Raw genomic sequence first — 24,022 nt, 5'->3', positions numbered from 1 at the left:
ATACTGGTTCCTTACAGTGACCTTATTCAGGTTACGGTAGTCAATGCATGGCCTAAGACCACCATCCTTCTTCCCTACGAAGAAGAAGCCAGCACCTACCGGAGAAGTAGAGGGGCGAATGTAACCCTTGGCCAGGCATTCCTGGATATACTCTCTCATGGCTTCACGTTCGGGACAAGAAAGATTAAATATCCTACCCTTAGGAAGCTTAGCTCCTGGTACCAATTCGATAGCGCAATCGTATTCTCTATGAGGAGGTAACACTTCGGAGGCCTCCTTAGAGAAAACATCAGCGAAGTCCTGAACAAACTCAGGTAGCGTGTTCACCTCCTCAGGGGGAGAAATAGAATTAACAGAAAAACATGACGTCAAACATTCATTACCCCATTTGGTAAACTCCCCAGTATTCCAGTCAAACGTGGGATTATGCAACTGCAACCAGGGAAGGCCTAAAACCAAATCGGACGATAATCCCTGCATCAACAGTACAGAGCACTGGTCCAAATGCATGGAGCCAACAAGGAGTTCAAAAACAGGGGTATGCTGTGTAAAATAACCATTAGCAAGAGGAGTGGAGTCGATACCCACTACCGGGACAGGTTTAGGCAAATCAATCAAAGGCATAGCAAGAGACATAGCAAATTCCACAGACATGATATTAGCAGAGGACCCTGAATCCACGAAGGCACTGCCGGTAGCAGACCTACCACCAAAAGAGACCTGAAAGGGAAGCAAGATCTTATTACGTTTCATATTTACGGGAAATACCTGTGCGCCCAAGTGACCTCCCCGATGATCACTTAGGCGCGGAAGTTCTCCGGGTGCATTCTTACGCTTAGGACAGTTGTTCACTTGATGTTTGTCATCCCCACGGTAGAAGCAGAGACCATTCTTCCTGCGGAAATCTCTACATTGTTGGGGGGACACGAAGGCCCCGAGTTGCATAGGTACCTCTGAGTCTTCCGGGGAGGAACGAAGCAACGGAACCTCGGGAGGCATCATGGGGGAGTCGGAGGAGAAAACACATAAACGTTCACGTTGTCGTTCCCTGAGACGTCGGTCAAGTCGTACCGCTAAAGCCATAACCTGGTCTAGGGAGTCAGAAGAGGGATAGCTAACTAGCAGGTCTTTCAGGGCATTCGACAGACCCAACCTAAACTGGCACCTTAAGGCAGGGTCATTCCACCGAGAAGCTACGCACCACTTCCTAAAGTCAGAACAATACTCCTCAACAGGTCTCTTACCCTGACGTAAGGTCACCAGTTGACTCTCGGCAAAGGCAGTCCTGTCAGTCTCGTCATAAATGAGTTCGAGAGCAGAAAAGAAACGATCAACGGAGGAAAGTTCAGGGGCGTCAGGAGCCAAGGAGAAGGCCCACTCTTGGGGCCCTTCCTGGAGCCGGGACATAATTATACCCACCCGCTGGTTCTCAGAACCTGAGGAATGAGGCTTTAAGCGAAAGTAAAGCCTACAACTCTCCCGAAAGGAGAGAAAAGCCCTCCGGTCCCCTGAGAACCGGTCGGGCAACTTGAGGTGGGGTTCAGGAGGTGAGGTGAGGGGAACTACCAAGGTAGCATCAGGCTGGTTGACCCTCTGAGCCAGGGCCTGGACCTGTAGGGAGAGACCCTGCATTTGCTGAGCCAGGGTCTCAAGGGGGTCCATAGTGGTGTCAGGGACCAGGGTAGACTAGGTATGGGCTTGTGATTATGTAACGACTGGGGTAGGGAAACGAACAAGTGAGCCCTAATCTACCCGCCACTCTGTCCCTGCCTACTTGCAAAGACCCGCCCTAGGCGACTGGGTACAACTGGGCGGCGGTCCCTACGCTCAGTAAGTGCACGAGACAAACATACAAGGGAACACAAAGCAAAGGGAAAGGGGCAGTTGCCCACGGCAACACCGTGAGCAACAGAGTGGTGAACGAGCCAAGTCAAACCAGGAGAGCATGAGGTACCAAACGCAGAGCAGGAGAGTAGTCAGTAAGCCAGGGTCAGTATGGAGCAGGATCAAATAGTTAGGAGCTGTAGCTGGGCCAGGAAACCACACGGAAAGAATCACAAGCAAGGGAGGAACAGGAAAGGCAGGTATAAATAGACAGAGGGCGGGAGCTAGCTCCGTCTGGCCAGGCTGCGATAGGCTCTCCCACTCCTAAGCCTGCCATCCTGAGTGGTGGAAGATGGAGTCAGTCTCAGAGACGTAGATTCAGGTGTAGACTGATTACCTATGGGAGTTAACCCCGAAGCTGTGCCTGGCAGATCCTTTACACCTACACACTATAATGCCCCATAGATGAACCCATACAATATAATACCCACACAGATGCCACCATGCAGTATAATGCCCACACAAATTCCCCCATACAGTATAAATCCCCACAGCTGCCACCATACAGCATAATGCCCCCATAGCTGCCCCATATAGTATAATGCCCCCACATATGCCCCCATACAGTGTAATGCCCACACAGATGCCCCCATACAGTATAATGCCCCATTAGCTGCTCCCACAAATGCCCCCATAGCTGCCCCATATATATTTTAATTCCCCCATAGCTGCCCCCATACAGTGTAATGCCCACACAGATGCCCCATACAGTATAATGCCCCATAGCTGCTCCCATACACTATAATGCCCACACAGATGCCCTCAAAAAGACTAATGCCCCCATAGCTGCCCCATACAGTATAATTCACCCATAGCTGCCCCATATAGTATAATGCCTACACAGATTCCCCATACAGTGTAATGCCCACACAGATGCCCTCATACAGTATAATGCCCCATTAGCTGCCCCCACAAATGCCCCCATAGATGCCCCCATATAGTTTAATTCCCCCATAGCTGCCCCCATACAGTGTAATGCCCACACAGATGACCCATACAGTATAATGCCCCATAGCTGCTCCCATACACTATAATGCCCACACAGATGCCCTCAAAAAAGCCTAATGCCCCATAGCTGCCCCATATAGTATAATGCCTACACAGATGCCCCATACAGTGTAATGCCCACATAGATGCCACCATAGAGTATAATGCCTTCATAGCTGCCCCATACAGCATAATGCCCCCCACAGCTGCCCCGTACACTATATTGCTCCTGTAGCTGCCCCCATACAGTATAATGCCCCCTTAGCTGCCACCATATAGTATAATGTCTCCTTAGCTCTTGCCGGGGATTCCGCTCCTGGATGAGCCACTGACATCACTGTCCATATATGGACAGTGACTTCAAAGGCTTCCCTGGTAAAGTAGCACTGTGCCAGTGGAGTTGTTGACGAGTCGAGGAGCTCCCTCTGCTCCTCCGCTCTGTTCTAATGCTGAAGCCGGGAGCTGACGGTTCCTTGCTTCAGCATTGGATTCAACTGTATCTGCGTACTGAGGACGCAGATACAGTTGACCCTGGGACATACCACCAGCCACCCGAGACAGCGGGACACCGCCTGGAATCTGGGACTGTCCCGTTGAATCCGGGACAGTTGGGAGGTATGGTTGCAGTACAGTTATCAGAGCTCTTTTTTGTAATGAGCCATGCACTTGTGTGTCCATCACATGACCAGGACAGATTTTTTTAATCCACTGAAAGTAAACAATGAGGGTTTGTATTGACAGACTGCAAACAGATGTTGGAATTTATGAGAAATTTCTACAGAATGTATATTATAAAATTATGTAACTTTTTATTTTTAAAGGATCAAGCTTTATTTGTAGAAACTGGAATATTCCTTTAAAAGAACCTGCTCAAAATTACTTTGTTAATGGAACCAATTTTAGAGCTTATGTACAAGGCACAGGCTCTGCTAGGCGCCATATGTATGGAGATATTCTCCCCTAGGAGCAATGCAAATCTTCTCTAATTATGTGCACCATGTTTGTGGAAAATACATCTTTTAACAAAAAAATGTACCTTTCTTCGGTCTCCTCCGACTGGATTCAGTATTTAGGCCTCATTCTGATGGGCATACTATACCCATATTTAAACTTTGTATTTTGTATATAACACCTGGACCCGGAGTTATACTGCGCCGTACTTACAGCATATGAGGATCTATGGTGTTGTGAGTTGGGCTCAATAGAACTGTGGAGATCTGGATACTACATATAAAATGCGGACTGTTAAATATGGCTGCAATAAACCCATCTGAATGAGGCCTGAGGCCTATTCCATTAAGGAGCAATCAGAATGTGAGAAAATTATAGCACATCTAGAGCTCAGGTATTTGCCCTATAGACCTCTGGAACCCCTGTAATAGTTCGCTGTTCTGCTCCTTCAGGCGTCTTTCACACACACATTTTTTCAGCGTTTTAAAATGCGTGTTTTAATGGCATTTTTTACATGTGTTTTTGGTGACGTTTTTCATTTAGTGACATTTGGTACGTGTGTTTTTCCTGACATTTTAAAGTCTTACAGAGAAGCCTATGGGAAAAAATTGCCGTACCTAGAGCATGCTGCTTTTTAAAAAAAAAAAGAAGAATGCCACTGACCCCAAAAATGGCACCAACCAAAATGTTGTCTTTCTCATAGTTTAATATAGACTTTAAACGAAACATCTGGCAGCAGCGTTTTGGGCAAAAAAAACGTGTATCAAAACGCCACGGAAACTAATGTATAGGCTGTGTGTGAATCAAGCTAAGGGGTAATGTATAACTATTGAACAGCAATGACTGGCTTGTGTTCGATACGCCGGCAGCACACCACCTCCATGTTTATTTGTACCGAGATATTTGCTGAGTTGAGCGCGTTACTGTAAAATCATAAGAGGAAGATCTTGCGTTGTTTTCACAGAGCTTACATTCTATCCACACTTGTGAAACAGAAGCAAAGAGGATTAGACGTTCTCCATGATTGAGCTGACTGTGAAGCTGCTGCACATTGATTATTTTTGTTCATGGAGCAATCTGGAGTAATATACAAAGAATGAAATTCCTTCATCTTTTGCTCAGGGGCGATATTCACAGGTATTTGTTAAAGGTGGAGCGTAATATATCCACTTCTAATCATAAGCAAATATCTTCAGCTTCCTTGACGCTGTCTAGTCCAAACATACTTAGGAAAAAAATCCTATGGCATCCAAAATGTACAGGTCAGTGTCAGGTCTGGAAGCTATTAGCGCTCGTCCACATGTACCGGAATTGCTGCGTATTTTCCGTCCGGAATTGCGGATGGAAAATATGCAGCAGAATACAATAGCAGCAAAGTGGGTGAGATTTAACAAATCTCATCCACACGCTGCGTAAAATTTCCGACCAGAAATTGACCTGCGGTGCGTATTTTTCGTACTGCAGAATGTCGATTCCTGCCGCGGAAAGTGGACTGAAATGCTGCATTGTTCAGAGATGTCACTATCTCCTAACTTTGTAAAACGCAGCAAAATACGCACCATTTTCTGCAGTAAAAAACGCAGAAAATGGTGCGGTTTTTCCACAGCGGAATGTCTGCTAGTTTTAATGAAATTCCGTAACGTGTTGACAAGCCCTTATAGATACAGTACTGATCTGCAATCCCATCTGATTTGCGCTAGTAGCATATGTTTCCCTAACCGCAGTACTGGGAGCATTTTCTGATCATCCATGTTTGTGACTAAGCAGACATAGTTTTAAAATTAAAATGAAGAATAAATGTATATCTAATGAGTACTCTGTACGGATGAGTATATATCAACAATACCACTCTAACCCTAGTTGCAGCCCCATCAACAATTGAAGGGTCAAATATGTTATAATAGATCATACCATCAATTTTATGTGTCTATAAAAAGAATTCAACCTCTACCTTGGATTTATTATATTTTATTGTCTAATAATCTCATTGTATTGATCAACAGGAAAAGCAGATTTGTCACTATAATAAGGGAAGCACATTATAGAGGCAGGGCCGCTGGTCTATTGGACTAAACAGAATAAAAACACATCACCTTTAGGGTCAGTTCACACGTTGCGTAAATACTGTGGATTTTCCGCAACTGAATTTCTTGTGGAAAATCCGCAGCATAATACAGTAGCAGCAAAGTGGATGAGAGAGAACAAATCTTATCCACACGCTGCGTAAATACTAAGCAGAAAAACTGCTAAAATATTGACATGCAGTGCAGAATTTTATTCCGCAGCATGCCAATTAGATTTGCGTAAATGCTGCTTACATGTTGCGGGTTTTCCCTATTGAACTCAATGAGGAGTTAAAACCCACAGCAAGCAGCAGTTGTTGCGTTTTTTTGCTGCGAGAAAAAGCAACTCAGAAAAAAAATCTTATACTTACCCAGAAGTAGGGTTTCTTCCTCCAGGCCAGTCTACTGGGATGACGTTTCATTCCATGTTACCGCTGCAGCCAATCACAGGAGACCGGCCTGCTAGCCAGCTGGCTAAATGCTGCAGTTTTCCGCAGCGGTCATTCCGGGCGAAAAACTGCACTACACTTGCAGGCTTTTCACCCGAAATTCCCTGCGATCACCGGGATGGATACGCTGTGTAACTTTACGCAGCGCATCCGCCACCTGTGAACTCAATCTTATGGTGACAGATCCGTTTTATTTCAAATTAAGACATTTCTATATTCTAAATTCACCACATATGTTGCAATTATTAAAAGAATAATTAATTGCATCTTAGTTTATCACACCATAGAACCTCTTGACTAGTGGAGTCTCCCAAATGGCTGTTACTGAGATGTCATTTGAGGTTTTCTTTTAATAATGGCCTTTTCTTGGCGACTCTCCCCTAACATTGCAATGGGTTAAACACCAGTCGCATGTCTCCTACACTTCAGCTACAATAGTCTGTAAGTTCTTTAGGCTTTGTTCACGGGTGGCGTAATTGCTACAGATTTTCCATCTGGATTTGCAGATGGACAATCCAGTAACTTCTCATCCAAATACTGTGGAATATTTCCGTGTAAAAATGTACCAGCGGTGTGGATTTATCTGCAGAATGTCAATTTATGCTGCGGAATGGTTGCGCATTTGTTTAATATTTTCACTATTACGCTCAATGGGGAAGTGAAAAATCTGCAACAAATGGTAGATGTTGCGTTTTTTGCTGCAAAATAGCTGCATTTCCACAGCAAAATTCGTAACTAGAAGAAAAAAAATATTTTTCTACTTTAAAATAAAAAAATAATATATTCAACTCCAATAGCGATGCATCCCTACTCCCCAGGCTGGTCTGTGCTGAGTTGGCCCCCTAGGATGACATTTTATCCCATGTAACCGCTGCAGTCAAATACAGGCTGCAGCTGTTAGGAAACGTCTGTCCCTTTAAGATTACCATGACTACTAGTCTAGCTTCTGTGCGATTCTGATTTTAGTTGTTGAGCCTATTCCACTTCTCTGTCTTTCTTCCTATCAGATTAAAGAGTGGAGTATTTAAATCTGGGTTGGTTCTGTTTTCTTTGCTTGTGATTTTCCTTGCTTCCATGTGTCTGATCAAGCTACTGACTATACCCTGTACCTTTGACTATTTACACTTTTTGGAACTGGACCTCGGCTTGTCTCTACATTAACCTTTGCTTACTGATTTGGACTTTCCGCTCCCGTACGGTACTGACCTCTGCTATTCCTGACATCCACTAGCTTTGTGATTTTGGACTTTCTGTTTACCCTCTGGTTGTCTTGTTATCTGTTCTGGTATTGCCTGCATTTCACCTCTTATCCAACACAGAACTCTGTTAAAACATCCTGGGTTCCATGCTGCAAAGTCCAACCTGCCTTGCGGTGTGCCCTGGCGAAAACCATAGAGTAGCCATAGATTCTCTTGATGAAAGTTGTGACGGATTTGGGGTTGTGGATCTATTTGCAGGCTCATTCCTGACAGTCTCTAGCAGCCTTTAGGAAATTGCTCACCTAGCAATTCCATAAACTTCCACCCTGGGAATTGCTGAACTAGTGATTACATAACAGCAGCATTATATGGGTTGAGACGTCCTCCCGGGAAGCCGGCTCAAAATAGACCAGCCTGGGGAGCAGGGACTCTTCGCTACAGCAGTGTCAGGGAAGGTGAGTATTGTCTTTTTTTTCTCCCCTCTTTTTCTGCAGCGGCAAATTCGGACGAAAATCTGCACAAAATCAAACATTATTTGGTGCAGACTTTTGGCCAGAATTTCCTGCAGAGTATTCAACAGCAAATCTGACCCATGTGAACTTAGACTTGCTTTTGCCTCCTATTGCTTTTAATAGGAATCAGGGTATGTGCACACACACTAATTACGTCCGTAATTGACGGACGTATTTCGGCCGCAAGTCCCGGACCGAACACAGTGCAGGGAGCCGGGCTCCTAGCATCATACTTATGTACTATGCTAGGAGTCCCTGCCTCGCTGCAGGACAACTGTCCCGTACTGTAATCATGTTTTCAGTACGGGACAGTAGTTCCACGGAGAGGCAGGGACTCCTAGCATCGTACATAAGTATGATGCTAGGAGCCCGGCTCCCTGCACTGTGTTCGGTCCGGGACTTGCGGCCGAAATACGTCCGTCAATTACGGACGTAATTAGTGTGTGTGCACATACCCTCAGTGTTGTGGTTCACACGGTGCTGCTTTTTTAGCTCGCTGAAACTAATTCACCAGCACTGAATAAAAAAGAGCCTCCAGACGTATCTTGGCCACAGATTCCCATCAAAGCAATTTGCAAGCTGAAAAAACAGTGGCCACTAGTTTGGGCACTGTTTTTTGTGCTGAAAAGTACAAAAACAGAATCTAAAACAGGCTGCTTTTTTTAGGTAAATTCAGCGACTGTTTTTAGCTTCAACAAATCTCCAGGTAAACATACATACATAAAGGGTATCAGGACCACTAAAAAAACGCATCCCCCTGTGAAAACCGCACAACCAACAACCACATAGAAAAAAATGCTGTACATAGTTGTACAACCGTGTGCGGTTCTGCCTTATGTTTTTTTTACTGAGCCGTGCGCTGGGTGAATGGGCGTCCATAAACCATCTCCCAGTGGTGATTTAGATGTGTCATAGTAACAGAAAGGAAAAGTCTCAGAATACATTCAGAATTGTGTTTAATAAATGTAGATGAATATGTGAAGATTCGTCTTCACTTTGACATTAAAGGGTCTTTTTATGGTGATTAGCATTAAAAACAAGTCTAATAAAATCCACTGTTATCCAACCATAAAACATGAAACAGTTTGTAAGAGCTGAACACTTTTTATAGGCAGTGTAAGACCACCCAAGAGCCACGTCTAACTGTAGCAACCAATAGTTGTACCTGACTCAATCACTATATTGGCTTGTTAAACCATTATTAAAGAGAGTTGGAATTAAGACCTTATAAAGTTAATGAACAGGAGAAATCCACATTACAGCTATACTACCTGTGAAAAACCAGAAATAAAAAGAGTAATCCTTTGTTCACCTTGTGGCCAAAGATACAAAAATACCGTTAGTTCACCATCCAAAATATGTACACCCAAAAGATTTCGTAAAGCATATGCTAGGCTATGCCATCACTTTCTGATCGATAGGGGCCCGACTGCTGGGATCAACTAAGATTGAAGGGGCCACAGAACTAGTTTAGCATTGTGTCCCCTTCAAAAGTTTTCCCTGCACACTTGAATGGACCTGTACTGCAGTTTCCTGCACAGAGTGGTTAGGTGCGCTGCTCTGCAGGGAAAACTGGTGCAGGTGCCGCAGAACTAGACTTACCCTACGGCTACTTCATTCTCAGATTTGGTGGGGTCCACTCCCAGCAGTTGGATTCCAACTGATCAGTGGTGGGAAAATCCTTTAAAGGTTAACTAAACGCTCAACAAACTTGTAACACGTCAGAAGTTTTGTTTGGTAGGGGTCCGAGCATTGAGCGGCAGAAGAGCTTGTGTGAGCGCTCAGCCGCTTAGTTTCTGTTTGGCTGTTCGTTTCAATGTAGCGGAGTACGGGCTCAATAGAAAGTCTATTACTTCGCTAGCAGTACTTCGCTACATTGGCTTTCTGGAAAAAGTCGAACAGAAACTAAGTGGCTCAGCGCTCACACAAGCACTTCTGCCACTTAGTTTTAGGAATTGGTGGGGGTCTCAGTGCTTGGACCCCCACCAATCAAAACTTCAGACATGTCACTATGACATGTCAGAAGTTTGTTGACCGTTTAGTTACCCTTAAATCCAGAAAAGCCTAATGATCCAGAAATCTCCGGGTTCATGCATGGCAGCCTCATGCACACGACCGTAGTGGTGTGCATGGGCCGTGAATTGCGGCTCGGACGCAAATCATTGGGCCGTGAACATTGCCCTGTGCATTAATTTCAACGAGCCTGGACCGCAAAATGCGGCCATAATAAGACGTGTCCTATCTTTTTGCGGTCCAGGCTCCCGGGTAATGCACGGACCGTCGAAAACACGGTCGTGTGCATGGGCCCATTGAAATGAATGGGGCCGCAATTCATCCGCAGATTTGCAGGTGAATTGCAGCTGCAAAAATATGTTTGCGTGCATGGGGCCTAAGGTAATAAAACACAGGGGAGTAGGATCAAAACCAAATAGGGATGGAAACTCTGGAGGGTTTGGAGATGACCTGCGGTAGGCATGAAGGGAAATAGTCAGGAAGTCATAAACTCCAGCAATTTGTCTAGACATAAGAGATCATCAAGTTATTCCAATGCTAATACTGAAAAACATTATAATCCCAGTAGATAATTTTGTTTATTTCCTTTTTATCGCTGTATATAAAATATGGAATTTCTGGAAACACGAGTACATTTCTTCCTGTGACTCCGTAGCTGAGAAATGATTAAGATGAGTCGAAAACATAATCAGCATTGTTCTAGATCAAATAGTCGTCCGATTGTACTTCAGTCATTACTCAAAGACTGTCTGAGCGAAAGGTTACGATACAAATAAACCACAATGCAAGTCCGTTGAGGATAAATTTCCTTTCTCCCAGCCCATTGCATTGTTAAATGGATATATTATATACAGAGACTCCGGCGGGAGTCGCACAACCAGGAAGTGAAATGTTTACAAGGCTCACTAAAAATAAATAGCCCGAGAATGCTTACAAGATGATGTAGCCAGAAAACTCTTTTAATCATGGTGCATGTGAATAGTTATATTGTTCTTTTACATCCATGTCATTTGTAACAAATAAACATACCCATATAGCTTATTTTTATACATACTGTAAGGCATGCTCGGCTCTTAAAGAAACAGTCATAGAGTATCATTATGGTGAAAAGAACTAAACATCCTACATGTGAGGTTGGCCACACACTGGGAACTGTAGCCAAAATTGCCCGAAGTCGTGCAGTTAAGTTAGAGGAAACTCGTGTGTTTTAGTTCCTTACCAATATCATTATATGTGGGTGATACGACCCAACCACATACACGTCCCTAAAAAATCCAACCATTCAGTTATACCATAATGGGATCCAGTCATTTCGTTTTGGCTAAAACTAAAAAACCCATAAGGGTCCATGTGCACGGCATTCCTGTATGGGGGCACAGTCTTCGCCCCTACAAGCTCAGAAATATGGCTTGCGATAGAGCAGAAAAAACTGCGCGTGCCTCTGTATATAATTGAAGGCACATTAAGGTACAATATTAGCCCATATCAAGTATGTCACATGTCAGTTCATGGAAGGTGGAACTTCATAATGAGTCAGAATGAGGTGAATGAATATTGGCTACATATACCCGTTTTCTATTGAGAGGGCTGCTGTTTTTTTAACGCTAACCCCAAACTAATTTAAACTGATTGCAATGTAGCTGATCAGTCTGAAATCTCCATGCCACATCTACTGTAGGTTTGCCCTGGTAATGTGCTTTTTTTTCTTACCACCTTCTTTCCAGCAGGAATGGTTAATTATCTGATAGCTGTGGATCTGTTGCCAAACTCTTTAATAGCTTTAGGCCTAGTTCACACTGAGTTTTTTTGGCGCTGTTTGTGACATGTAAACTGTGTCAGAAACCGCGACAAAAAACTTCTGAAATCGCTCCGCTATTATTTTAATAGGAGACGGAGATAAAAAGCAACATGCTCTTTCTTCCCACGTTTCCGTCTCTGATCTCCCATTGAGATCAATGGAAGGCAGCGAAGGCGGTTTTTGCTGCGTTTTTATCCTGCGGTGCTCAATGGCCGTGGCCCAAAAACGCGGCAAAGAAAGTGTAGGCAGGTTAAAATCTGGCTCGAACTAAGCGGACATGTCCGTTTTGCAAAAGCTCCGTGTGGCATCAGCATATGGTGAGTGTCTGCGTGATTTTCGCGCAGACGGCATCATGATGACACTCTGGTTTTATGTTCACAAACAGAAAAGCACGTGGTGCTTTTCTGTTTTCATTAATTTATTTTACTACTGTTGCGCGAATCACGCGCAGCACCCGGAAGTGCTTCCGTGTGCCGAGCGCGATTTGCACGCATCCATTCACTTCAACGGGTGCGTGCTGCGCGAAACACGGCCAAATATAGGACATGTCGTGCGTTTTACGCAGCGCACAAACGCTGCGTGAAATTCACTGGCAGTCTGAATGGCCCCATTCATTAACATGGGTCTGTGCGACGCGCGTGAGAATCACGCGCGTCGCACGGACGTATAACACGTTCATGTGAATAAGGCCTTACACCCAAGGAAAATGTGTACAAAATTTTTATTACAAAACATCTTCATGTTTATGCTCCACATTTTGGAGACGTTGTCTATAAGTAGAACTTGACTTTACAATAAAACTTACTTCTCAACTCTCCTCTTGACCAGGGAAATATGCATTTTGATGAGGTAGATTGATTAAGGTTGATGGTAATGTCTTCTCTACATTGTCTTCTCTACATTTTCTTTTCCACGAACCTAAGGGCAGATACAGACGAACGTTGCGTTTTTGCGCGCGCAAACAACGCAGCGTTTTGCGCGCGCAAAAACCATTTGACAGCTGCGTGTGTCATCCGTGTCTGATGCGCGGCTGCGTGATTTTCGCGCAGCCGCCATCATAGAGATGAGGCTAGTCGACGGCCGTCACTGTCCAAGGTGCTGAAAGAGCTAACTCTTTCAGCACCCTCGACAGTGAATGCCGAACACAATATCGCAAAACCTGTAGAAAAAAAAGAAAAAGTTCGTACTTACCGAGAACTTCCCGGCCGTTGCCTTGGTGATGCGTCCTTGGTGACGCGTCCTTGGTGACGCGCCTCTCTTGACATCGGGCCCCACCTCCCTGGATGACGCGCCAGTCCATGTGACCGCTGCAGCCTGTGCTTGGCCTGTGATTGGCTGGAGCTGTCACTTGGACTTAATTGTCATCCCGGGAGGTCAGACTGGAGGAAGAAGCCGGGAGTTAGCGGTAAGTCAGAACTTCGTTTTTTTTTCTACAGGTTCATGTATATTGGGATCGGAAGTCACGGTCCATGGTGCTGAAACAGTTTAACTCTTTCAGCACCATGGACAGTGACTATCTCCTGACGTCGCGTACCGATAATTTTTTTGCCGGGTTCGGCCAAAACGAGTTCGGCCGAACCCGGTGAAGTTCGGTTCGCTTGTCCGGCTTCTCTCATCGCAAAGACACTCCGTTTGGATGTTCGGAAACAGAAAAGCACGTGGTGCTTTTCTGTTTTCATTCATCCTTTTCACTGCTGTTGCGCGAATCACGCTCGTCCCACGGAAGTGCTTCCGTGTGGTGCGCGTGATTTTGACGCACCCATTGACTTCAATGGGTGCGTGATGCGCAAAATACGCAGAGTTATTGAACCTGTCGCGCTTTTTGCGCAGCAGACAAACGCTGCGCATAAAGCACGGACTGTCTGTACTGCCCCATAGACTTGTATTGGTCCATGCGTGCCGCGTGAAAACCACGCGTCCCGCACGGACCGAATACACACTCGTGTGAATCCCCCCTAAAAGTGTCATGGCTTGACTACTGGACTATGGAACTTGCTTTGATCCATGCACCCTTCAAAAAAAACATAAAGACCACTGATTTCTGGAATATTTATAATGGGGCGTCAGCCGCTGCACATACTTGTGTGGCCGACGTCCCTTCTTCATCTTAAAGGGACAGGCCTATGTCAGTTGGTCAGTGCTGAGCCTGTGGCTGGTCACCTCTAATTCTATAAACCTGCTCAGAACTGCCACACCTTATCTGATCTGCAAGGTTCTTTGCATCCTGTTTATTTGGGAAGGTGTTTGTTTGCTATTTTGGATTGCTTACTGACTCTCTTTGGATCGCTGACTGTCCTGACCTGTTACTGTCTTAGGCCCCATGCGCACGACCGTAAAAAACCTCAGTATAAATTGACCCATTCACTTTCATTGAACGCAGACACCGTTCCGTAGCACTACGGAAGGGTGTCCGTGCCGTGGAAATGTTCCGGGAATTATGGAACATGTCCGTTCTTTTGCATTTTGCGGGCCGTGCTCCCATACTTTGTATGAGAGCACGGCCCGAAAATGCGGCTGTCAGTCGGCAGCCGGCCGTGCCCGCAATCGCGGGCCGTGATTGCGGGCACGGTCATGTGCATGGGGCCTTAGGCCACGGCCAGACGTGGCAGAGTTTTTCCGCTGCAAATGTTGGTGCAGATTTGGGGCAATTACGCAACGAATCTGCACCAACATTTGCATATTTGACAGGTTATTCAGACGTTGCAGAAAAGACAGCGGACTTGCCACAGATTTCAGTTTTTGCATTGCAAAGGCTGAAATCCGCAGTGAATCTCCGCAACAGTCAGTGCATGCTGCGGAGGGAAAATTCCGCACCACAGCCTATGGTCCGCAGCGGAGTTTTCCGCAATGTCTGAACTAATTTACCTCAAAATGTATTGAAAAAAATGTAAAAATCGTGAGCTGGATAATTTCACTGCGGACTGTCCGCAGCGGCATTCCACAGCAATTCCGCCATGTCTGGCCGTGCCCTTACCATTATGTATGAACTCTGCGAGCACTGACCTTGGATTTGTATGACCACACTTCCGTTTATCAGTTCTGATACCTCGCTTTGGGAAAACCATCTGCAGGAGGTCAGCAGCTGCTAATAGAGACCCCGGGGACACTCGGGATTCCCTGCACAAAGTTCATACCCCCATAAGGAGCGTTTTAGGGTGAAGAATGCAAAATCCCTTTGAATGCAGCCCCCAGTTTAGCCCTAGACAAATCTAATAGTGACACGGTGGGTCCATACTCCTGTCCTGAGGCCTACTCATGACAATGTGTCGTATTTCCATTATAGGTTAAGCGTTTTCTATTACTAAAACTAGTTTCCAGCCATAGTTATGGCTGTTAATCCCGCTTTATCATTTTGTAAGCTCATATGAGAGTTATGCTATGTTTACATCTATGTTGGAGGCTCAGTTTGGAGCCTCCGTTGCAGATTACATCAAATTTGATGGGAAAAATATAGCTGCACGCAGCGCTATTTTTCCCATGAAAACGACGGACACCTTGACGGAACCCAACATACCCAATTGTAGGTCAATTGGATGTGTCAGAAGCCACTGGTATCCATTGGGCCACAGAAGTCACAACAGAGATGTGAACAGAGCTTTACTTTTAGCTTCTTCTATTATTGTCATTATATTTAAAGGGGCTGTATGAGAGTAGAAAATAGGGTTTTATTTTTTCTAGAAATGGGGCCACTCTTGCCCATGGGCTGCGTCTGGTAATGCTGCTGAGATTCATTCACTTCAGGTGCAATACCAGACACAGCCTAGGAGCAAGAGGGACAACAAAATCAAACACTTTTTTCTAATCTTAGGTGACACATTTAATACAATTGCAACCATTCATATAAATAATAATAATATGTGAAACAATATGTGAGAACCTGTGTGTATAACGCTCTACAATGCTCTTGTATTTAGGCCCTTAAATGGGGGCCCCAAATAAACAGTAATTCTGATAGATATTTCCATTGTGTACTTACTCATGTGAACAAATACTGTCACCTTTATTTTCTCTCTGTCTTAGATCTGTGCAGCAGTATGAGGATTAACATGTGGAATGTTGGCTCCTTCTCTTAGTTCCATTCCTATGAGAAAAGATTTGTGTTATTAACACAGCTGTCAATGTCTATCATATCCCTGTATGGTTCTTAACTATGTGCCTGTGTCTACAATACTGGAGGCTGTAAATGTTAACGCCATGATTCTTATACAAAAAGTTTATGGACCAACTCATTGGAACACAAAATGATGTTTAATGGGCCAAGCTTTGGTCCAATTCTCATCTTGTCTGTATTTGCAGCTTCATATGGTTATAACACGTGTATTTTATTCCAGATATACTCCGAAGATGGAAGACATCCATAGCCTGTGACTATCGAGGTGAAGGCAGCATCATTATCAGGTAGCTACTGTAGTATTTCTGCTCCATAGTCTATACCACTATGTCTGAAATGGGCATCCCCCATACTGATTCATTGAAAATTATTCTTATCACTACAAGGCAGTAACTATTATTGGCTCATGTTTTGGCGTTTGAGACGTGTTCAAATTCAGGCATTCCTGGCATGTTGCCCCAAATTGACTTTGTCTGGGGTGCTGCTTGCAGAGTACAGAGTAGGGGTACTTACTTAACTGAAGGTTCCCATGAGATCTAGTACTTTAAATAGGTATAAGATGCATTATTTTATAAAACTAGACATATATTTTCATTAATTTCTTTGAATAGTCTTCAATATTATCTACTTATTAAAATATTTCTAATAAAAGTATTGTAATACTTCTTTATATTCCAAATTGTAGAATGTTTTTGGGATTTTTGGAGATTTGTCCTATGTGTTAATTAGTAAATGTGGCATGCCATGAAAACAAACCCTTTAAACTAGGGCATTCATTAGAACCAAAAAACCTCAGCTAGTAGGCACTGGAGTCATGGAGCAGGCGACATAATCCCTCTCAGTCTATCAGCTAAGAAGGACATGCCAACGTTTAATCATATAATGTACATGCCCCTATATAAAGAAAGTAGATCTCCATGATAAATCTTCTTATTTTGAATGAGTTTGAGCCGCTGTACCAGACATAGCCCCATGACTGATTGGTGCGGGTGCCATTGGCCAGACCTCAACAGTCACACATTGATGGCTTATCCTAAGGATCAATTTTTTATTTGGCAGTGAATTGGTTTGCTGGTCCTGAGTTTGAATTTGACCAGCGGAATACCTGCATGGAGTTTGCATGTTCTTCACATTTCTGCTTATATTTCTTGCTTGTTTTGTGTCTATATATTATTTTTGTTACCAAAATGGGAAAATGTGAGTCTCGCTGTGAATACAGTAAATACACCCTATGTACAGTTCTGCAGAATATGTTGGCACTATATAAACAAAAGTTAAACACACTGAATGCAAAGATGCCAGTAATGTACCTCTATTCTTACTTTTTATGTCAGTGAGGCACCTCAGTCTGTAATGGGGGTCCTTGCTGCAGATCAGTAAGATCCATGACATGATCAACAGTAATCCTACACATCAGGTGTGCTGGTGGACGATTAAGTTTATTACTGTAGTTTGGTATCTATCTATCTATCTATCTATCTATCTATCTATCTATCTATCTATCTACAGTATATCTATCTCCTACAGTATATCTATCTATCTCCTACAGTATATCTATCTATCTCTCTCTATCTATCTATCATCTATCTATCTATCTATCTATCTATCTATCTATCTATCTATCTATCTATCTATCTATCTATCTATCTATCTATCTATCTATCTATCTATCTATCTAATCTATCTATCATCTATCTATCTATCTATCTATCTATCTATCTATCTATCTATCTATCTATCTATCTATCTATCTATCTATCTATCTATCTATCTATCTACAGTATATCTATCTATCTATCTATAGTATATCTATCTCCTACAGTATATCTATCTATCTCCTACAGTATATCTATCTATCATGTACAGTATATCTATATATTTATTTTTCTATCCTACAAAGAATAAACTTTTTTTTTTTTTTTTTTTTAAATGACTCTTAGGCCGGATTCACACGAGCGTTGCGCATCTCGGACTTGAAAACCGTCAGTTTTCCACTTCCGAGGTGAACCCGTGCTTTTCCCTGCGGTACGAGTTATCACGCATCCCCCATAGACTAGAGTCTATGGAGAAATGCGTGAAGCGCGAAAAAATAGGACATGTCCTATTTTCTCACGGACCCTTTATGCGGTCTGTTGAAACAATGGCCATGTGAACGACCCCATTGAATTACATAGGTTCGTGTGACGGCTGTCACACGGACGTATAACACGTTCGTGTGAATAAGGCCTTAGAGATAAGTATACATTTAAAGCCATATAGTGGAATTACCGGTATAATATACTATGGGTATCAATGTATTATTAGTTTTAATAACATAAAGGCAGTGTTTCTAATCTATGAACTAAATAGAGACTAAATTACTACTATGTTTAATGAAAACAAATAATAAATGTGCTGGACTTGTATATGTAAGACTCTGTTCACACCTATGTTGTTATTTTGGTTCCGTCAAAAATAGCTGAAGCACCAGCTTCGTCACATGACAGACATTCATGATGGAATTTATTGACTTTAATCGTATCTGTCGGGTTTTTCGCCATGGTTGCCGTCATTTTGCCAGAAAAAACAGTGATGCATGCTGCACTATTTTGTCCGGGACTTGTTTACGGAATGTGAATACAGCCTCATTAAAAAACGAATGCATTGGTTTGTCATGGGGAATATATCTCTATGTATAGTTCTTTAAGGTTCGGTTTTCTATTAGTCATCCTGTTGACTCTACACAATTCAATGTTCAATGCCACTTGGTCCACTTGAAAGTTTTTATGTAATTTTCCTACTAATCACCTTTGTAAACAGTTTGTACCAAACTTCAACAACACTAATGAATCAGACGGTTAGAACAGGAAATGAGGAAAAACGCTAGTAAGTTACATTACACAATCCCACCCATAAGGTTTCAGTACACTTGGCTTTGGTCCAACTTGAACACTAAATGTAAGTTAGTAATTGACCATGATTTGTTTCACTATACAGTGGCAGGGTTTTCAGTTAGGAGAGGCCAAAACCTATAGTACAATGAAGAAAACAGCATGTAATTGTGGTTAGGCAGGTAAGAAACTTTTACTCAAATATGAGAAATTGTTCAAAAATAAGGAAAAAGAAAAACACTACATTTTCTTATGGTATGGTACATACCAACTAATACAATTGTGACAACAATACTGTGGCTAAGGTTTCCCATTAATTGCTTAAAGGGGCTGTCCCATTTGCAGTGGCGGATTAAGTAGACCATAGGCTCTGGGCTGTTACCCACACTTGGGTCCCCCTTCCGCACCGCCGCCCTGCCGCACCGCAACTATTTTTAACACTACCTTTTTGGGCAAACATTAACAAATGGGTGTTACGATTCCCCTTGTCACAGGGCTGTGTCCCTACATACTGACAGTATCACACTGTGCTGGAACACATCCTCCTGACACGGGGAATTGTCTATCATTCCTGAACTGCAGAAAGACTTTTTGTGAAATACAAGGATTTCCTATAATAAACATGTCAGGAGTGGTGACAGATTCTCTATAAATCTAGTGACTCACAGGTGACGACGTCTTAGATTCTAGTAGTTTTTTTCCTCTTTTCTTCTCCATCCGGTCCAGAGCTCATGACGACTCCTCCCGGCCATGACTCATTTCTGAAGAATTTGCCACTCAGATGTCTTCAGCTCCTCACTTTTCCAACATTTCCACACCTATAAACGAAAATAAAATTATCATGGTGCCACATACTGTACCCCTAAATATAATAGCACCAAACACTGCGCGCCTGAATATAATAATACCATACACTGTAAAACACCACATACACACAGCCCCCTGTACATAGTGCCACACACAGCCCCTGTAGATATTACACACCCCCATAGATAGCGCCACACACAGCCCCCTGTAGATATCACACATCCCCCTATAGCTAGCACCACACATCCCCCCCGTAGAGAGCGTTACACACAGCCCCCTATAGATAGCGCCATACAGCCCCCCTGTAGAGAGCACCACACAGCCCTCCCCTCTTGTAAATTGTGCCACAGAGCCCCCATAAAGAGCGCCACACACATACCGCTGTGGCTAGGGCCACACAGCCCTCCCATCTTTGTACATAGTGTCACAAAGCACTCCCCCTTTGTATATAGGGCCACACAGCGCTCCCCCTTGCATATAGGGCCACTTAGCACTCCCTCCTTGTATATAGGGCCACTTAGCGCTCCCTCCTTGTATATAGGGCCACATAGCGCTTCCCCCATGTATATAGTGCAAAAAGCGCTCCCCCCTTTGTATATAGTGCCACACAGCGCTCCCCTCCCCCTTGTATATAGGGTCACACAGCACTCCCCCGCCCTTGTATATAGTGTAACGGAGAACTCCCACCCCCTTTGTATATAGTGTCACGGAGCACTCCCTCCCTTGTATATAGTGTCACAGAGCACTGCCCCCCCTTGTATATAGGCCCACACAGCGCTACCCTCCCCCTTGTATATAGGGCCACCCAGCACTCCTCCCTTGTAAATACTGTAACGGAGAACTCCCCCCTTGTATATAGTGTCAGGGAGCACTCCCCCCCCCCTCCTTGAATATTTACACAGCGCTACCCCCACCTAAAAAAAATGTAATATATTTTACTTACATTGCCCCAATCTCGCATCGGACGCTCCAGCTTGACACATGTGAATCCTCCGGACTAGATGCATGCGGCGACCGGCGTGATGCAGTACCTCATCACGCCGGCCTGCGCAGGGAGTCTTCCGGAGAACTCAGATACAAATGAATGTAGCTGCCGCTAGCACCGGGGCCCCCTCCGGTGCTAGCGACGCCACCGGGCATGAGGGGGCCCGTGAGGTCTTGTGTGGTTCGGGCGGCCATGGGCCCCAGGCGGCCGCCTGAACCGCCCTAATGATGATCCGCCACTGCCCATTTGGACGGTGGTTCCCAAAATATTTCAGTCCAGGGAACCAGCTAGAGAACCCAGTGAGATTTCCTAACCTGTCATCCATACTGACAGATAGATGACCCCTGACTGCTATGGCCAATCATCCACAGCTACATCTCCGTAATGAGCTGCAATTGGCAATGTGGCAGGTGATGTCATAACACGTTTCATACATGCAGGGCCGGCTCCAAGTTTATGTGGGCTCTTGGGTGACCGAGCCTTAGTGGGCCCCTTTGCAGTGCATCTCACACGGCCGCAGTAAAGCATAGAAACTAGACACCGAATATTAAAAGTTAGGCCCCCTTTATGCCTCTATGTATAAGTTAGGCTCCCTTTGTACCCTCATATATTGACGTTACGCCCCTTTATGCCCCCATATAGAAGTTAGGCCCACAGTTTGTGCCCCATATAGAAATTATACCCCCCTTTATGTTCCCAGATAGAAGTTAAGCCCCCAGTTTGTGCCCTGATATAGAAGTTAGGCCCCCAGTTTGTGCCCCCATATAAAACTTACGTCAGTAAAAATAAAACAAAATGCTCAACTTAGCTGTTCCCATGATGAGCTGATGGGTCCTGTAGCTTCCGTATGGGTCTCCTTTCTCTAACCCGGCTCAGTGACGTAATCACTGATGTAATCGCTAAAGTCCCTTGCGTCTGTGAGCGGCAGGGCAGAGAGCCAATGGCTCTCTGCTATGCATTAGTAAGCAAAACTTACTAATGCAGTATGGCACCTGGGGCCACCAGAGGATCCCCCGATCTTCCGGTCGGCCAGTCCGCAGCCACCATGTATATTGAAATTGCAGCTCGGCAACTTAAAGCACCCGGTGGCCGAATAGGCTCTCCCAAGAGCAGTGGGCTCCTGCACTTGCTCAGGTTTGCCGGGTACAGAGGCTGGCTCTGCATACATGCATACTAACAAGATGCATCTGTGCAGCTGCTGGGGGCTCATATCTGCCCACCGTTACCAGGAACCAGTCTACAGAATACTGCATTAGGACAACCCCTTTTAGGTCACATAATAATCACAGAGAGTGTTCATCCAATAATACTCTCAGCAGAAACCTGCTGCAAACAGTGGTTCTCGTTCTGGGGAACATAGCACAACCATGTATTACATGGTTGCCTACAAGTTTCAATGGCCCCCATATACTACTTCCCAAACAGCTTCGACTGGCAATATTAACTGATTGTTGGGGTTTCCAATAATCAAATCTTCACCAGGAATAGAGTTGTCCTGATGGGACATTACCTTTAAAGGGATTCTTTAGTTTTGCACTTTGTTTTCTAGGAATCTTGTTATGTAGTTTTTTATTTCAGCTTCCATTTATCGATTGAAACACAACATTTACACAAAGTCCAATATGCAGTTTTGATATACTGTATGCTGGTTTTCTTTTCAAAATTATTTCCTATTCACAATGGTTAGAATTCTAACACATGACCAAAACACAAAAATTAAAGCAATACTGCAAGACCACTGTCTGCATGATGTATTGTAGAGACTGCTAAAAGCAAACATCTTTTGGTTGCAATTTGTAAAGGGATTTCCAACTCTTACATGACCTTTGACTAGGAAGCCAATCTATATGTTATTGTGTGCTGTTACAAACATCCTTCCAGCGCCTTTCCTTTGTGTCTCATCGATGTGTGCTCAATGTTGGGTGTTGCAACAGGGTGCTCACCAATGATGTCACCGGCCTGAGCAACAATGACCAACCAGACGCAAGACCTATTTAAACAGGCAATGATCTACTAACCATTGCCTGAGTGTCAGTTCCTATTTTCTGGTCCCTGCTTCTAGCCTGCATATTTACGAAAGCCTGCTGGTGTTTTAACCCAGCTTTCCTATTTTGGACTTTGCTGCTCATCTCACCCCCTGGATTCGTTGCCTTCTTTTAGCTTCTCAGGTTCGACCTCTGATCTGGACCCCTGACTCTGCCTACGTTATGCCCTCTGAATTTGTATTTTCTGATTGATCTTCTGGTTCTGACCCATGGCTGTGACGTCTGACTATCCTCCAGTTCCCACCCGCGTCCCTCTGCCAGTTAGTGAGTACTCTGAAAACGGTGACCTGGGGATACGACCGGTTAGGTCCAAATATTGGTGCAGGGTTCCCCGGTGAAGAACGGGAGGAACCCTTAGACTCTGCACCTCACTTTAGTTAGTGCAAGAGCGATTTCAGTGCCAAGGTTCCACTTTTCTAAGGTATGCCTTCCTGGCACGTGCATTAATCTAGTGCTGTAGTCTCCAACTTGTGGCTCTCCAGCTGTTGCAAAACTATAACTCCCAGCATGCTTTTATGGCATGCTGAGACTGTTGCTATCAGAGCATGCTAGAAAAAAAAAACAGAAGCTGGAAACCACAGGGACTCCACTGTCCCACTACCATTAGGGTATGTTCACACGCAGTGTTTTCAGATGTAATTCGGGCGTTTTACGCCTCGAATTACGCCTGAAAAAACGGCTCCATTACGCCTACAAACATCTGCCCATTGCTTGCAATGGGTTTTACGATGTTCTGTTCCCACGAGGTGTAATTTTAGGCGTCGCTGTCAAAATATGGCGCGTAAAAAGACGCCAGCGAAAAAGAAGTGCAGGACACTTCTTGGGACGTTTTTGGAGCTGCTTTTCATTGACTCCATTGAAAAACAGCTCCAGTCACGGGCGTAAATTACGGCGAGAAAAACGCGAGTAGTTACAAAAACGTCTGAAAATCAAGAGCTGTTTTCGCCTGAAAACAGCTCCGTATTTTCAGACGTTTTTGGTCACTGCGTGTGAACATACCCTAAGAAATATTTCTTAATTTGTTTTAACTTTATGATGATTCAAATTTTTTCCCGACTTTTCATTATTTATAAAATGCCGTGAAGAAATATGTTCAATGTGTATACTAGTTAACACGGCAGTAAAATATAAAACCAGATTTGGACATATTACTTCTGTACAGCCATGCTATTGTCCGCATTTATATTGCAATGCGTAATCCAAGTCCTAAAAAAATGTATGATGGGGATGAGGCCTGTCAGGTTCTTCTACACTTAACGTAGGAAACCATTGTTATATGACTTTATTTTTCTTTTGCATCGGGTCATTGTCATGCTGAAACAGAAGAGGGTCTTCCTAAAACTGTTGC

General features: G+C 44.1%; 1 protein-coding gene across 2 annotated transcripts in view; it reads left to right on the top strand.

Moving 5' to 3' along the window:
• The window catches only part of HDAC7 (histone deacetylase 7), a 425,809-nt gene that overhangs the window by 262,042 nt on the left and 139,745 nt on the right, over window positions 1–24,022 (top strand). The window contains exon 3 of one of the 2 annotated variants that reach the window (XM_075851896.1): window positions 16,188–16,254. The exons of the other annotated variant lie outside the window; for it this stretch is intronic. The gene's annotated coding sequence lies outside the window, so the exon portion shown is untranslated. The remainder of the gene's footprint in view (window positions 1–16,187; window positions 16,255–24,022) is intronic. 2 annotated transcript variants of the gene reach the window in all.

This window comes from Rhinoderma darwinii, chromosome 2 (assembly GCF_050947455.1).
Source record: "Rhinoderma darwinii isolate aRhiDar2 chromosome 2, aRhiDar2.hap1, whole genome shotgun sequence".
Classification (NCBI taxonomy): domain Eukaryota; kingdom Metazoa; phylum Chordata; class Amphibia; order Anura; family Rhinodermatidae; genus Rhinoderma; species Rhinoderma darwinii.
This window is presented reverse-complemented; position numbering and strand designations above follow the sequence as displayed.